The sequence below is a fragment of the Tursiops truncatus genome, chromosome 2 (genome assembly GCF_011762595.2).
Source record: "Tursiops truncatus isolate mTurTru1 chromosome 2, mTurTru1.mat.Y, whole genome shotgun sequence".
In the NCBI taxonomy this organism is placed as follows: Eukaryota; Metazoa; Chordata; class Mammalia; order Artiodactyla; family Delphinidae; genus Tursiops; species Tursiops truncatus.
In genome coordinates, this window is record NC_047035.1 from 64,426,233 (window position 1) to 64,442,210 (window position 15,978).

At 43.1% G+C, this 15,978-nt stretch overlaps 1 long non-coding RNA gene and 1 pseudogene across 1 annotated transcript in view; both read left to right on the plus strand.

Moving 5' to 3' along the window:
* The first annotated feature begins 1,069 nt into the window (after positions 1–1,069).
* Positions 1,070–2,266, plus strand: LOC101324782 (WW domain binding protein VOPP1-like; annotated as a pseudogene).
* Positions 2,267–7,991: 5,725 nt separating this feature from the next.
* The window catches only part of LOC141277841 (uncharacterized), a 33,408-nt gene continuing 25,421 nt past the window's right edge, over positions 7,992–15,978 (plus strand). The window contains exons 1-2 of the long non-coding RNA XR_012329700.1: positions 7,992–8,166; positions 11,536–11,635. This is a non-coding gene — a long non-coding RNA (uncharacterized lncRNA). The remainder of the gene's footprint in view (positions 8,167–11,535; positions 11,636–15,978) is intronic.

Below are 15,978 nucleotides of genomic sequence, written 5' to 3' on the forward strand. Positions count from 1 at the left end.
TGTTCCACTGATCTATATTTCTGTTTATGTGCCAGTACCATATTGTCTTGATTACTGAAGCTTTGTAGTATAGTCTGAAGTCAGGGAGTCTGATTCCTCCAGCTCCATTTTTTCCCCTCAAGATTGCTTTGGCTATTCGGGGTCTTTTGTGTCTCCGTACAAATTTTAAGATTTTTTGCTCTAGTTTTGTAAAAAATGCCATTGGTAATTTGATAGGGGTTGCATTGAATCTGTATCTTGCTTTGGGTAGTATAGTCATTTTCACAATAGTGATTCTTCCAATCCAAGAACATGGTATATCTCTCCATCTGTTTGGGTCATCTTTGATTTCTTTCATCGATGTCTTATAGTTTTCTGAGTATAGGTGTATTACCTCCTTAGATAGGTTTATTCCTAGGTATTTTATTCTTTCTGTTGCAGTGGTGAATGGGATTGTTTCCTTAATTTCTCTTTCTGATCTTTCGTTGTTAGTGTATAGGAATGCAAGAGGTTTCTGTGCATTAATTTTGTATCCTGCAACTTTACCAAATTCATCGATTAGCTCTAGTAGTTTTCTGGTGGCATCTTTAGGATCATATATGCATAGTATCATGTCATCTGCAAACAGTGACAGCTTTAGTTCTTCTTTTCCAATTTGGATTCTTTTTATTTCTTTTTCTTCTCTGATTGCCGTGGCTAGGACTGCCAAACCTATGTTGAATAATAGTGTCGAGAGTAGACATCCCTGTCTTGTTCCTGATCTTAGTGGAAATGCTTTCAGTTTTTCACTGTTGAGAATGATGTTTGCTGTGGGTTTGTTGTATATGGCCTTTATTATTTTGAGGTAGGTTCCCTCTATGCCCACTTTCTAGAGAGTTTTTATCATAAATGGGTGTTGAATTTTGTCAAAAGCTTTTTCTGACACGCGAGCCCGTGGCAAATGCGGCAAGGGCTGCGTGACTCAGCCCGGCTCCCCGCCCGCCTGCCCGAGCCCCTGCGACCCCGGCTGGGATCCCGCCTGCCAGCTGGCTGGCCCCCTCACAGGGCTCGTGCTGCTGACCCGCGCCTGCCACCAGGAGGATGTGCAGCCATGGGCTGCCTGGCCGGGAGTGTGGCTGCGCTGCTGCTTGGGCTGCCCGTGGACTGCACAGAGGCCCAAAAGCATTGCTGGTATTTTGAAGGACTCTATCCAACATATTATATGTCTTTGATCATCCGGTTACAGGGCCTCCCCAGAAGGAAACCACTGTAATTCTGCCCACAGGATGTGTAGCAAACAGATGCCGCCCTCACGAGGACTGCTGTGGCTCCAGGTGCTGTGTGCAGGCCCTCTCCATACAGAGGCTGTGGTGCTTTGGGTTCCTCCTGATGATGGGCGTGCTCTTCTGCTGTGGTGCCGGCTTCTTCATCCGGAGGTGCATGTACCCCGCGCCGCTGATCGAGGAGCTGGCATTCAACGTGTCTTACACCAGGCAGCCCCCGAACCCCACTCCAGGAGCCCAGAAGCTGGGGCTGCCGTTTTACACTGACCCTGGAGGGCCAGGGATGAATCCTGCTGGGAACCCTGTGGCGATGGCTTTCCAGGTCCAGCCCAACTCACCCCAGGGAAGCACAGCCTACCCACCGCCCCCTTCCTACTTCGACACGCCCTGCCCGCATATGAACAGGTGGTGAAGGCCAAGTGGCCGGGAGCTGCCTGGCACCTGCCTGTGCAACTGGCCGGGGAGGCCGGAGAGGCTGTCACTCGCCCTCCCTGGCCCCATCACTGTTCACTTCCAGGAATGGTCTTATGAGCCACTAAAGGGCAAATTCCTTTTTGACATCTTCAAAGCAAGCACAGCTTCCTTTCAGGTTTCCCTTGGAGGACCAGGATTTGAATTCACCCCGTGTCTCCTCTGTTGCTTCTGTTTCCAATGTAATCTGTGCTCTGGCTGAGTGGAGAGTCCCAAGGGTTGACCCCCTAGGGTGGTGTGCCCAGACCCTCAGGGGAGAGACCCCGGCGGAAGGTGAGGCAGGGCACGTGCAGGTGAGTACGCGTGAACGCGAGGAGGGGCCTGCGCCACCCGGAAGGCCACCACATGGCAGGTGGCCCATCGGAAGCAAGGCCCCACAGGGCCAGCTGTGTGAGCCCCATGCTGGACAGTCTTCCTCTTCAAAAAGCTGTCAGAGAAACAGGCGTTGGTGGCACATCCTCTGAGCCCTCTCTTCTCCATCCCCTTCCTGAAGACCAGAGCTGCCCTCTGCACAGCCAGGGCTGGGAGAGCCCTGGGTATGGCTTGCACCTCAAGGAGATGGGGATCCGGAATGAGGCTACATTGATGTCTATAGTTATCTGAAAATCACTAAAGAAAGTTATTTAAATTCATGGGAAATTGCCCCCTGCCTCAAACTGGACATTGCATTTGATGAGCACTTGGTCTGACTTGGGGAAAAAAATGTTCGAGCCCTTTTTATTGTGTCCTGTGGAAGGTGCTGTGGAGTCCTGTCCTGAGGTCAGACTCAGAGTCCTTCCTGGACGTCAGCAGCTCTCTGGCCTGTGATCACGGCCAGGCACCTCTGCGCCCTCCCCTGAGGTAGCTCTGATGGTGGGTTGTGATGGACACTTTCAAAGCAGAGAGGCACATCCGGCTGGGAAGCCACATCAGCCCCTGGAGAGAGGTGTCCCAGCAGGGCGCAGTCCGTGGCTTAAGCCTGGGTTGGGCAGGCCTGGGCCCTGGCTGACTGATCTCAGCAGGTGTACACCAGGCTCTGAAGAGGAAGAGCTTGCTAAGAAAAAGACGGGAACGCAAAACCCCAGGACTGCAGAGAGATCTCTTCAAAAAGGACTGAATAGATTTCACTGAGGAGTTAATCAAAATTAGAATAAGGAAGATCTGGTTGGAAATGCAAACCCTGGCTCAGAAACCTCTCTGGCCCTGGGATCACAGGTAGTCCTGGAGTTGTTAGGGGGCCTGAGTCCTGCTCTTCTGCATAGTGAGTAATGCCCACGATCATGTATTTAAACCCAGATTGAGACCTGACAGGTCATGTATAGGAAGGGCAAAGCCACGTAGCCAAGACATGTAGGTCCCTGTATGCGTAGTGGTGGGGGGTGGGGGTAGGGTGCTTATTTTTGAAATGAACTAAACAGAGCCTCTTGAGAAGTTGTCACTCATTGAACTTGAGCATCAGGGCACCTCACTGGAGTGGATACTGAGGGTTTTCATTCCCTAGCCCTAGTCACCCTGTCCCTGCTCTACTGGGACATGTCTATGGAGTAGGAGTGAGGAATCAGGATGGGGCCACGGTGACTTACCTTTTCTAAGGATGGAAAGTCTGGAGGCCTCCCCAGGAATTCCACGGGATGCTCTCGGAGCCAGACGAACACCATGGAAACAGTCTGTGAACACGGGTGCTGCTGCTGGTGTCTTTGACCACCGAGTGTGACCTCTGAACTCCTGTCCCCAACTTCAGTACCTCCCGCACTCAAGTCCTTGATTCGAATGAGATAACAAACTGCAACATTTGCTGTTTACAACCCAGGACAACTACATGGGTCCAAAAGTTCCTCTTCCTCCAGGTCATTCGTTTTGCATTTTCAGGCCCAGTTTCTCCCTTTACTGTTCTGATGAGGAAGCACCCGAGAGCTGCCCCTGGAGTTGGATTGGGTGCAGCTGAGTAGACACCCAAATGTCCATGATGAAATTTTGTTTATCTTTTTGATAGCAAATGATCTTGAGACTGAATGATTTAGGTAGCACTCAAAGATTTTATATTCATGTCTGTGTGAGATGAATTTTGTTTTCCCTTGAACCTGAGTGAGAATCCACTACTGTGGGCAGTGACACTGTGTGTGGAAATTCCACTCTCAGTGACATTTCCTGCCCACTCTGTTTCCCGCCGTGCTGTCAGTGGACAGTGCCCACCGCTTGGAGCCAGTCCAGCTCCTGGTGTGTGAAGTTCCATAGAGTTCCGTTGAGTGTGTGGCTAGGAGTGAACTGGGAGCAGATTGGTGCATGCTTTTCCTCTTGTAACACTTGGCTCATTTCTCTTTTTTGGTCTTTTCATAGGGTCATGTTTCCTATGTATGCAAAATAAAAATAAATTTGGGTGTGAAAAAAAGAGAAGCTTTTTCTGCATCTATTGAGACGGTCATATAGTTTTTATTCTTCAATTTATTGATATGGTGTATCTCTTTGATTGATTTGCGTATATTGAAGAATCCTTGCATCCCCGGGATAAATCCCACTTGATCATGGTGTATGATCCTTTTAATGTGTTCTTGGATTCTGTTTGCTAGTATTTTGTTGAGGATTTTTGCATCTATACTCTTCAGTGATATTGGTCTGTAATTTTCTTTTTTTGTAGTATCCTTTTCTGGTTATGGTATCTGGGTGATGGTGGCCTTGTAGAATGAGTATGGGAGTGTTCCTTCCTCTGCAATTTTTTGGAAGAGTTTGAGAAGGATGGATATTAGCTCTTCTTTAAATGTTTGATAGAATTCACCTGTGAAGCTATCTGGTCCTGGACTTTTGTTTCTTGGAAGATTTTTAATCACAGTTTCAATTTCATTACTTGTGATTGGTCTGTTCATATATTCTATTTCTTCCTGGTTCAGTCTTGGAAGGTTATACCTTTCTAAGAATTTGTTCATTTCTTCCAGGTTGTCCATTTTATTGGCATAGAGTTGCTTGTAGTAGTCTCTTAGGATGGTTTGTATTTCTGCGGTGTCCGTTGTAACTTCTTCTTTTTCATGTCTAATTTTATTGATTTGAGTCCTATGCCTTTTTTTCTTGATGAGTCTGGCTAAAGGTTTATCAATTTTGTTTATCTTCTCAAAGAACCAGCTTTTAGTTTTATTGATCTTTGCTATTGTGTTCTTTGTTTCTATTTCATTTATTTCTGCTCTGATCTTTATGATCTCTTTCCTTCTACTAACTTTGGGTTTTGTTTGTTCTTCTTTCTCTAGTTCCTTTAGGTATAAGGTTAGATTGTTTATTTGAAATTTTTCTTGTTTCTTGAGGTAGGATTGTATTGCTATAAACTTCCCTCTTAGAACTGCTTTTGCTGCATCCCACAGGTTTCGGGTCGTTGTTGTTTCATTGTCATTTGTCTCTAGGTATTGTTTGATTTCCTCTTTGATTTCTTCTGTGATCGCTTGGTTATTTAGTAACGTATTGTTTAGCCTCATTGTGTTTGTGTTTTTTACGTTTTTTTCCCTGTAATTGATTTCTAAGCTCATAGTGTTGTGGTCAGAAAAGATGCTTGATATGATTTCAGTTTTCTTAAATTTAATGAGGCTTGATTTGTGACCCAAGATGTGATCTCTCCTGGAGAATGTTCCATGTGCACTTGAGAAGACAGTGTAATCTGCTGTTTTGGGGTGGAATGTCCTATAAATATCAATTAAATCTATCTGATCTTTTGTGTCATTTAAAGCTTGTGTTTCCTTATTAATTTTCTGTCTGGATGATCTGTCCATTGGTGTAAGTGAGGTGTTAAAGTTCCCCACTATCATTGTGTTACTGTCGATTTCCTCTTTTATAGCTGTTAGCATTTGCCTTATGTATTGAGATGCTCCTAAGTTGGGTGCATATATATTTAAAATTGTTATATCTTCTTCTTGGATTGATCCCTTGATCATTATGCATTGTCATTCCTTGTCTCGTAACATTCTTTATTTTAAAATCTAGTTTATCTAATATGAGTATTGCTACTCCAGCTTTCTTTTGATTTCCATTTGCATAGAATATCTTTTTCCATCCCCTCACTTTCAGTCTGTATGTGTCCCTAGGTCTGAAGTGGGTCTCTTGTAGACAGCATATATACAGATCTTGTTTTTGTATCCATTCAGTGAGCCTGTGTCTTTTGGTTGGAGCATTTAATCCATTCACAATTAAGGTAATTATTGATATGTATGTTCCTATTACGATTTTCTTAATTGGTTTGGGTTTGTTTTTGTAGGTCCTTTTCTTCTCTTGTGTTTCCCACTTAGAGAAGTTCCTGTAGCATTTGTTGTAGAGCTGGCTTAGTGGTACTGAATTCTCTTAGCTTTTGCTTGTCTGTAAAGCTTTTGATTTCTCTATCAAATCTGATTGAGATCCTTGCTGGGTAGAGTAATCTTGATTGTAGGTTCTTCCCTTTCATCACTTTAAATATATCATGCCACTCCCTTCTGGCCTGTAGAGTTTCTGCTGAGAAATCAGCTGTTAACCTTATGGGAGTTCCCTTGTATGTTATTTGTTGTTTTTCCCTTGTTGCTTTTAATAATTTTTCTTTGTCTTTAATTCTTGTCAGTTTGATTACTATGTGTCTCAGCCTGTTTCTCCTTGGGTTTATCCTGCCTGGGACTCTCTGTGCTCCTGGACTTGGGTGGCTATTTTCTTTCCCATGTTAGGGAAGTTTTTGACTGTAATCTCTTCAGATATCTTCTCTGGTCCTTTCTCTCTCTTTTCTCCTTCTGGGACCCCTATAATGCGAATGTTGGTGTGTTTAATGTTGTCCCAGAGGTCTCTTAGGCTGTCTTCATTTCTTTTCATTCTTTTTTCTTTATTCTGTTCCGCAACAGTGAATTCCACCATTCTGCCTTCCAGGTCACTTATCCGTTCTGCCTCAGTTATTCTGCTATTGATCCCTTCTAGTGTATTTTTCATTTCAGTTATTGTATTGTTCATCTCTGTTTGTTTGTTCTTTAATTCTTCTAGGTCTTTGTTAAACATTTCTTGCATCTTCTTGATCTTTGCCTCCATTCTTTTTCCAAGGTCCTGGATCATTTTCACTATCATTATTCTAAATTCCTTTTCTGGTAGGTTGCATATCTCCACTTTGTTCAGTTTCTTTTTCTGGGGTTTTATCTTGTTCCTTCATTTGCTACATAGTCCTCTGCCTTTCCATTTTGTCTGTCTTTCTGCGAATGTGGTTTTCATTCCACAGGCTACAGGATGGTAGTTCTTCTTGCTTCTTCTATGTGCCCTCTGGTGAGTGAGGCAAGAGGCTGTCTAAGAGGCTTGTGCAAGCTTTCTGATGGGAGGGACTGGTGGTGGGTAGAGCTGGGTGTTGCTCTGGTGGGCAGAGCTCAGTAAAACTTTAATCTGCTTGTCTGCTGATGGATGGGGCTGAGTTCATCCCTTTTGGTTGTTTGGCCTGAGGCAACCCAGCACTGGAGCCTACAGGCCCTTTGGTGGGGCTAATGGACTCTGGGAGGGCTCACACCAAGGAGTACTTCCCAGAACCTCTGCTGCCAGTGTACTTATCCCGCAAGTGAGCCACAGCCACCCCCCACCTCTGCAGGAGACCCTCCAACACTAGCAGGTAGGTCTGATTTAGTCTCCTATGGGGTCACTGCTCCTTCCCCCGGGTCCTGATGCACACACTACTTTGTGTGTGCCCTCCAAGAGTGGAGTCTCTGTTTCCCCTAGACCTGTTGAAGTCCTACAGTCAAAATCCTGCTAGCCTTCAAAGTCTGATTCTCTGGGAATTCCTCCTCCTGTTGCCAGACCCCCAGGTTGGGAAACCTGACATGGAGTTCAGAACCTTCATTCCAGTGGGTGGACTTTTGTGGTATAATTGTTTTCTAGCTTGTGAGTCACCCACCCAGTGGTTGTGGTTAGTTGTGATTCTGGTGCTCTCGCAAGAGGGAGTGAGCGCATGTCCTTCTACTTTGCCATGTTGAACCAATCTCTGCGCAGTCTTTTGACAGCACCCATGGCTGCCTCTTGCTGGTACATACATGGAAGAGAAGAGATGATTGACATTTAAATTTAGAAACGGCTCCAGTTTGGGAACAAAATATTTTACTTAGTTTTCTGTACTTCTGATTCATCACAGAAGGAATCATGATGTCAATGCCTTGCAGGGTTTTAAAAGGTCCCTACATATGCTCCCTTTCCAATATTTCTCCTTTGGGGCAGCTTTAATGACAATTTGGGGGGCCTTCAGTTGAGCCAGGAGGGCTGCTGGACTTGGAAGAAAGAGAATGGTTGCAGGAATTATCCCCTTTCTCTCCTTCCCTGCCTCAGCTAAACCTGTCCATCTGATTAGCACAAGAATGATCAGCTTTTCCCCACCTGACTGAGAAGTATGGGTTCCAGGATGATGATCCTTTTGGTTTGCAAATCTCATGCAGATGACGCCCCTGAGGATTCCTGCGCCCTCTCTGGATTGGCCCAGCTGGGTGCCCCATGCTTTGCGAGATCTGCAGTGACTGAGGTTATGTCTTCTTCTGGTCCTTTTTTATTTCTGATCTCCACCAGACCCTGGCCCAGCACTGTGTACTTGGGGAAGTTTAGACCCGAGGGAGAGGCTATTAGCAAAAGGGTCTCAACAAACTAGCTGTAGCTAAAGCAAAGGAAGAGTTTCTAGAAACTAAGCAGTCTCTTGAAAGAATGTTACACCAGATTGTGTTGTCAAAATAAGATCTCTCTGTCTCTCTGTCTCTTTGTCTCTCTGTCTCTCTCTGTCTGTCTGTCTCTCTCTCTCTCTCTCTCTCTCTATATATATATATATATTTTTTTTTGCTGACTCACTTTGCTGTAAACTTCAAACGAATACAACATTGTAAATCACTATACTTAAATTTTTAAAAATTTGGGAAAAAAGATCTCTGTGGGGAAAAATCCATTTTTTTAAAAGGGAAGAAAAGAAAAGGAAAAACAGGCAAAGGATGGCTCAAACAACCTCTTTCCCTGAGCTCTCTGTCAAGAAGGATCATAGCACCAGCCAAAAGATTAGGGAGTTTGGACACCAATGGAGAGAGAGAAAGAGGTGAGGGAACTGTTGACCTTAGATCCGCTGATCAGGGACCGCAGTGAGGTTGTGTGGCTTTGTGAGTGCCCTTTTATCAAATATCCAGAGATAGTCTCTTTGCTATTTCTGAGAATGAGGTAAGGAAAGGAAGTCAGCTTTAAAATGACCACTTTGTCAAGAAAGAACAGAGAAAGCGATATAAACATTTACCTTTTTCTTGCAGTTCTACAAAGCTCAACTAATTCCTTTGCATTTAACCGACTCCCCTTGAAAATCTACCATGTCCCAGGCACTGCGACCTCTATTCTTGCCCTCTAGGGGTTCATAGTCTAGCGAGGGAGGGAGAAAAATGACCAGATTGCACCAGAGGGGCCAAGTTTTGCCTGCACCACTGTGACCTCTGCAGTGGGAGTTCTGCCCAAAGGCTGGAAGGCACAGCACGCATGCCACGGGGCTCCACCTCTCATGTGCTATAACTGGGCCAGCGATGGGCACCGGATGGCTCGTCGGGGGTCTAGCCCTTAGGTAAGTCTAAGTTGAGCCAACCCAGTTTCTCACATGACAAAATCAGTTAGATGTGGGGAACAAACTTGAAATTTACAGAGACTGGGGCTGAAGTCACCTGGAAGAGCCACACGCACCCAGAGAGTGATGAAGCAAAGGAAGACAGCCAGGGGTCAGCATGGGATGACTCCCAGAGGGAGCAATACGAGAGAGTTTATTAGATGACTTTGAGTGATGGACAGTCACTTTCCTTCCCCGCCCTGGTTCCCAGCTCCAAAAGCAGGAGGCTTAGTTTCTCATCTCTGTGTCCTGTGAGATTGCAGTTCTTTAAAATAAATTCCTCTCTTCCTGAGTTTCTTATAATCAAAAGTTACCTGATTTTAATTCAGATTGTTACGGAGTAATGTATTAGTTGCCTAGGACTGCCGTAACAAATTACTACAACTGAGTGACTTAAAGCAACATACATTTATTCTCTCACAGTTCTGGAGGCCAGGAGTCTCAGATCAAGGTGTCAGCATGGTTGGTTCCTTCTGGAGGCTCTGAGGGAGAATCTGTTCCATGTTTCTCTCCTAGCTTTGGGGGTTTCAGTAATTCTTGGCATTCCTTGGCTGGTAGATGCATTGCTCCAGTCTCTGTCTTCATCTTCATGTGGTGTTCTCCCCACATGTCTCTGTGATTCTCTGTTTCTTTCTCTTAAATCCAAATCATTGGATTTACGGCCCACCCTAATCCAGGATCATCTGTCTAGAGATCTGCACCTTAATTACATCTGCAAAGGCCCTTATTCCAAATAAGGTCACATTCTGAGGTTCTGGGTGAATATATCTTTTGGGGGGGACGTCATTTAACCTACTACAAACAAGGTATGAATATCTTTATTGCTGGATTACTCAGCTGGTGGGCATATGCTTAAATAAGCAACAAAGCAGGGGTCCAGAGAAAGATTTTTTTTGAAAGAATATGATTTATTTAAAAAAATGAAGCCCTTATGGAAAAAATTATGATTTAGGATTGCTTTTAATTTTATACTGCAGTGGGAGAAAGAATTCATACTTTCAGTGCCCGGGGTCTCTAAATGTATTAACCAGTGTAATTTGTGAATTATAAATAGTTCATGTGATTGGAAGGGTTTATTGTTGTTGTTGTTGTTGGTTTTATTCTATTTTGTGTCTCACAGTTTATTGAGGCCTCTGGTGACCTTAGCAGGAACAGCCATCATATTGCTAACCTCAGTGGGTTGAGGTTAAGGAATGAATGGAGGTGAGAAGAATGCTAGTATGGATATCGTTTGCAAGAAGCTTGATTGTGAAGTGAAAGAAAGATTTAGGGGTCTCTGAGAGGTGGTCTGTCCCCTCAGAAAGTTGATTAATAATCTGCTCTTTGTGTTTGAATGCTGCAATTAGCTTTAACCTCTCTCAGAACTTCTTAGGGATGGTATCCACTGATGATGTCTCTTAAACAGTAAAAACCAAAGTTGCAAACCAGGCCTCTAAACTCCCCCCAGGCACCTTCATTCTTTGGGTAAAACGGTGCCTCACTGCCATGTTCACTTAGTAGCTTGACATAAAGACACATATAGTAACCTGAGCATGCCAGGCCCATGCCTTCTTGGTCCTTGGTACTAGCTAATTTCCCTGCCTGAATGTTCTTCTTCCTTGATTACCTGCTTCTCTTTCAAAGCTCAGCTGGAATATTCCATTTGTTTTACCATGAAGTTCCCCGTGAAGTTACTCATTCTTTAGAACTCCCATAGCACCCTTACGTTATGTATCAATACGTAGCACCTATCACTGTACTAAGGAATTAAGGAATTCCTTACTTTTCTGCCTCTCCCATGACATCATTGAGATCAGAATCCCTGTCTTTCCTTCTTCTAGTCCTCAGCTCCTCACACATTTTGGGCGTATAGTATGAGTTCAATGAGTGTTTATTGAATTCTTCAGTTTGCAGTTAATACATGACCAAACACTAAGTGTGTGTGAAGGGGGACATTGTTGGATGTCTTGCAAAGGAAACCAGTCAGGAGAGAGAAAGAGAGAGAGGGATGAGGCAGACTCATTATCAGCAACCATTACCCACTTCCATTACTATGAGAATCCAGATGTTCACCCTCTTCAAGCAGCCATGTGCCTTGGAGGGAACTCACCCTTGGCCAGCCCAGGGGTGGGTCTAATTGGCCTTAAGCTAATCACATTCCTGTTGTCAGTGATTGATTTGGGAATGGGAATGTCACCCAATTCTGACCAATCACACATGGGAGACTTCAGGGAAATGTTCCCTTGCTCCTAAGAAAGAGAACAAAACGAGCTGCTGTCTCTTTCTCAGGGTGTTTTCATGTCTGGAGAGGATACCTGGAAATGCCAAAGCCATCTTGCCATCGGCCTGAGAATGGACCCAATGACTGAGGATGGAGGAACACAAAATGGTAAGAGGCTGGATCTGTAATGACATGGCCAGGCTACTGACACTGCCTGTCCAACCCCCTACTCCTTGAGAACTAGTTACCGCAGTTCATGCATTTCCTTATTGTGAAAGGCTGTTTGAATCTGTTTCTATGACTTGAAGCCAAAAGCATCCTCACCGAAGCAACTTGCCTTATAGTAAATATTCATTAAGTATACAACTTTATTTTAAAGCGATGACCACAGGAATAAAAGAGCCTGTTCCTTGTGACCCTGTTATGCACCAGGATTTGGAAAAGTAAAATATGCTATTCCTATGGTCATCTCATAAGCCCAAGGTTATGCCATTCATTTGACTATGCCACTCAGATGGTAGAGGCTAAATTTCATTTCCTGGAAGATTAAGAAAAATCTAGTCCTGAGCTATCTGAGGGAAAGTAAACAATGTTGTAAGACACGGACAGGAAACCTTGTTTCCATGGATCACTGACCCAAAGGAAGAGTTACTTTAAGGAGATACATAAAGTTTAAGAAATTGAAGTACAATTCCTTTTAGTTACGTTCTTAAAAATCAAACTGGGATGCCACTGGTACGTGAATAGAGAGATAAAACAGAATAGAAAATCAAGAAGTAGACCCCAAAACAAATAGGGATTTAGCATATGCTAAAGGTCTCATTACAAATCACTGGGAACACTGGATTTTTATCAATGATGTTTGGACAACAGGGTAGTTAGCTGTAACAATAAATACATAATTAAAATGGGAGCCGTACCTCAAATTTTACCAAATAAATTCCAGATGGGTTACAGATTTTAAATAGAAAAATATAAAACCATGAAAATAGGAAAAAAACATAAAAGATTTTCTTGTTGTAATTTATGACTGAAGAAAACCTTTAAATATATGACACAAATTATAGCACTCATAAAAGAAAAGATTGAAAAACTCAATCATGATTTTAAAAATGTATCCATGCAAAAACAATCATAGCTGAGTCAAAAGTCAATGGACAAATTAGGAAACATAGTTGAAGTCATTGCTACACAATCAATAAGAAAAAACCCAATAATGCAATAGAAAAATGGGCAAAGGATGTTGCATCAGGTGACATGTATTTGCAATTTGGTAATATCTATCAAAATTACAAATACATAATCTTTGATTTAGCAGTTCTATTTACAGGAATTATTTATAATAATTCTGTTAGTAGCAATTCTATTAAATTACAGACATACTCCTATATGTGGAAATCACTTATTGACAGGTTAATCATTACAGCACTGTTTGTAGTATCAAAAAATTGGAAATAATGGAAATGATCATTAATGGGAGAGTGGTTAGACAAATGAAGATACGTTAACATAATGGATTACTATTTATTATAAAAAAGATTGAAGAGGTCTTTGTGTACTGGTGTGGAATGATCTCTAAGATATATTATGTGAGAAAAGCATAGTACAGAACAGAATAGTGAGTTATCATGTGTGTAAATAAAAGGTGGTGAGAGGATGCCTTATACAAATTTGCTTATATATTTCTGCAAGGAGAAGTAGGAAGTTGATGATGCTGGTGCCTCTGAAAGGAGAGCTGTGTGGCTGGAGCATGTAGGTGGGAGGGAGTCTTCACTGTATATTACTGAATGCTTTTTGAATTGTGAACTATGTGAATGTATTACCTATTCCCGTTCCAAAATAAATACATTACACTTAAAAAGATATTTGAAAAGAGAGAGAAATAGAAAACCCTTAATGCTTTAAAAAATGAAAACTAAAAATGAATAACTGTAAATTGGATTCAATAAATGCAGTACACCCACATCCGGCATGAGTAGAGCCTAGCATCTCCGCCACCACCTTCAGCCCTCTACCAACCTCAGGTAGACTGGGCCTTGATTTGCCAACCTCAGCCCCATCTCCACCACTTCCCACTCCTCCCACCCCAGGTCAAGCTGTCTGCCTGGGATTTGCCTCTAGGCTTCTGTCTTCTTCGCACCCAGGGCAGAGCACTAAGCCGAGGGCATCCTGCATTTCTCTGATGGGAGACCACTGATGGGAGCAGTTGTTTGTCTGAAGGGTGGAAGAGTAGTTGAGACTCTTAAATTTGGCAAATTAGACTAAGGCAGAAGAAAACAAAGCAAGGGAGGAGGTTTTCACCTGTAGAGTAGTCTAATAGGGTGGGTGAGAGGAAATGGTAATAAATAAATCACAGGAAGGAGGAGAACCACGTACTTGTCACACTTCAGCTGAATTTTTCTCTTCCCAGAGCTCCATAGTTGATGCCTTATTAACATCAGAGGGGATTTGATGTCTTGTCATAGTCAGTCCTGACTACTGAAATGAAAAGGAGAGAAAATGAAAAATATGGAAAATGAAAACCAATTGCATTCTTTAATTTTAGTCATCCCATTCCTGGAGCATATTGAATACTACTTTGGGTTCTTTCATTGTTCATGTCATAAATAACAAAGAGTGGAAGTATTTCACATTCCTAAAGAGTCTTTCATCTCAAAGGAACTAAGGTAATTCACTAATTCAGTTACCTGAACTACATTTGGTAATTATTTGAGGATCACTTCACCCAGGGGTGAATATCAACGAGTTGTGTGACACAGCCAACAGTCACTTCATTCTCCAGTCAGTGAGGAAGAAAAATGAATAGCTAATGGGGATGTCCTCCTGAAGGATTTGCCCAGTGAAAACTTCAGGGAGATGGATGCTAAAAGAATGTAATTAACTGCCCGAAATTAATACCTCCAACCTTACTCAAGGTTTCCTGACCTCTTTACTAGAGTCAGGGTGGAGAGCTCTCTAGTAGCTGAGAGACCTGTGAATAGCAGTCACTCCATTGCTGTATTTTTTGAGTGATAATAAATGGTTTTGTGTTTTTAATTTGTTCCCGTGTATTCACTGTTAGGATATAGAAATACAATTAATTTTTCCATTGTTGCAATTGATTTTTTATGTTGATCTTGTTATCAGTGAACTTGCTGAATGCACTTATTAGTTCAAGGAATTTTTTTTTAAGATTCCTTGGGATTTCTATGCAGACCATAATGGCATCTGCAAATACAGGCAGTTTTAGTTCTTCCTTTTGTATCTGTGTGCCTTTTATTTCTTTTTCTTGCCTTATTGAGTTGGCTAGATCATGGCTGAATAGTAGTGGAGGGAGCAGACATCTTTGCAGACATCCTTACCTTGGACCTGAGCTTAGGAGGAAAGCATTCAGTCCTTTACAATTAAATATAATGTTAGCTGTAAGTTTTTTGTAAATGTTCTTTATCAAATTGAGAAAGTTTACTGCTATCTTACTTTTCTGGGAGTTTTTATCATGAATGGGCATTGAATTTTGATCAAATGCTTTTTCTATATCAGTTGATACAAACAGATGACTTTTCCTCTCGAGTTTATTAGTATGATGGGTTACATTGATTGATTTGCGAACAGCAGTCATTCTAATACAATCTCATTTTAAAGTTTATTTATAAGAAATAGTGTCTCAATCATGTGACCCTATTTTTGGGGGGAGAAAATGTGGGGGTAAGAAGCTGGAGCTCTTCCAGCCAAGGGCGTGCAACTCAGTCCACCTCACTGAATGCAGTGCCTTTCTTCTCTCTTCTGTCTACTCTCTCCTATCACCCAGAGGTCAGGAAAATGCTGCCAGCATGACAGCTGCCCAATACCCATTAGGTTGGTCATCAGACAGTGTAATGTGGAGGGTGGCCACTGCAAAAGCTTGTGTTTGTGGGAGCATGCTCACCGGTCACCACTGCCCAGAGAGAATGACCCTACTTCTTTTCTGCACATGAGTGCATTTTATCAGCAGAAGCTAAATCTCATCTAGAACCCTAGCAGAAAGGGAATTGGGAAAATAGGGTTTTATGCCTTTCCAGTCCCTGTGATCCAGGGGGGAGCATAGAAAAAGGTGGAAGTAGAAGCTGAGGACCAAGGGGCAGTATCTAGCCCTCCTCTCTGCCTCACTGAATCTGATAGAAGCCAGAGACCTTCCATCGTCTCTTCACAATTACTCACTCTCAATTTCTCTTAATTTTTTTTTTTTTTTTTGCGGTACGCAGGCCTCTCACTGTTGTGGCCTCTCCCGTTGCGGAGCACAGGCTCCGGACGCACAGGCTCAGCAGCCATGGCTCACAGGCCCAGCCGCTCCACGGCATGTGGCATCTTCCCGGACCGGGGCACGAACCCGTGTCCCCTGCATCAGCAGGCGGACTCTCAACCACTGCGCCACCAGGGAAGCCCTGCTCTTGCCCTATTGATCGTGTGATTCGTGTCTGGCTGTTCGTAGGAAAACCAGACAAAATCAAAATTGTCATAGGGTAAAGAACTTTTCCAAAGGAAAATACAGGATC